The following is a 1,656-nucleotide window of genomic DNA, read 5'->3' as shown; positions in this document are numbered from 1 at the left end:
TATAAAACCAGCACATTGTACCCCATGACTGCATTAATGTACACAGCAATGATTTAATAAAAAAAAGAAAAAAATTTATTTATTTACCCCTTTATTTTGTAATATTTTACATATCTGATAATTACATACCTTTACTAAGTAGCAGAAAAATAATACATATTCCTCTTAGATTTTATCAAAATGAATTCAGATATAAACTCTTTGTTCAAAGAAAACATTTTATAATTCCTACTAGTATATTGGTGAATTATTGTATCATTCTGAATACGACAGATTGTCTTTCTTCTATTATTCTCTCAAAAGTGAGACCATTTGTTGAAAAGCACTCTGATTTTAGTTACAAATACAATTTTAAATTAATGTTGTGATACAAGGGCAAACATACAAACCTATTTTTACTCACTAAATGTATCAATAAAATAGCCTTTCCTACAACATCTAGTGGTTTGCTTTCCACTAAGTGAAGAGTGATTGATTTTGTATTGTTAAAAAAAAGAGAGATAGTTCACTCCCAGCAGTCTTCAATAAAAGTTACCCTGGAAGGTGTGAATTAATACAGTTATGGCATTTTACTAGTATTCCACCCCCCAAAATACAGTTATGCTGTCCAGTGATTTTTTGAGAGTTTTGGTTTTGCACCCTGCTTCTCCACCTTCAAATTGTGAAGGCATACTATTTTTTGCTGTTGCTGGGGGAAGAAATTACATTCCTGCATAATCTACACTTAGGTACAAATTAGGGGTATTAGGCTTTTATTTGATGACTAGACATGTTTTCCCATCACAGAGTGGTCCTCTCAGAGCCAAAAAGGTAGGTTAGTTTTAGCAACAACAGCATCATTGTATGGCGATTGTGCCATTAATTTTGACTTTTGTCACTAAAAATGAAAATTGGAAAAATGACAGTGAGTGTGGTAATAAGAAAAGATTGAAATTGTTAGGTAAGGCAAAAATGGTAAAAATTAGGCTTTCATCCCTTGTTGGATCTAAAAACTGGTTATTTTCATGGTTGGGGAATAGGTACAAACAAAGTCAAAGAACCCGTGGGGGGGAAATGCTGATAGGTAGGACTCATTTTCTACTCCTGATAGGGTAATGTTTAAAATGTCTCTAAAAGCCATGGACACATAAAGGCTGTTACCATTTTTAGTTCAATAGGATAGGAAATATCTGTAGCATTGAAACTTTCAGAAAAGGTGCTACATACCTCATTGCCGAATGTCTACTGTCAACTTTGAGGTACTCCCCTTGGAAAGCTACGCATCAAGGCCAGTGTCTAGTCTACCCTTCAAAGCATCTTTTATAGGATGAGATCGAGAACTTAATTGTGTGACGTCGTATTTTTAGGATCCTTCAAAACAAATGAAGACCAATGATATATGGGATTGTTGTCTGTTCTTTTGTTGATTAATTTGAATTCTCTGCAGATCCTAGTAATCAAGTTTTTGTCCGATTCATAATATGCAAATATCTTTTCCCATTCTGAAGGTCGTCTGTTTGCTTTGGTTCTTGTTTCCTTAGCTATACAGAAGCTTTTCAGTTTAATTAAGTCCCATTTGTTTATTTTTGTTGTTGGAATTGCCACAGAAGTCTCCTTAAAATCTTTCCCCAAGGCTCGGCACCTGTGGCTCAAGCGGCTAAGGCGCCAGCCACATAC

Source organism: Otolemur garnettii, unplaced genomic scaffold (genome assembly GCF_000181295.1).
Source record: "Otolemur garnettii isolate 467f Iridium unplaced genomic scaffold, OtoGar3 scaffold00048, whole genome shotgun sequence".
NCBI lineage: Eukaryota > Metazoa > Chordata > Mammalia > Primates > Galagidae > Otolemur > Otolemur garnettii.
Note: the sequence above shows the minus strand (reverse complement) of the source record.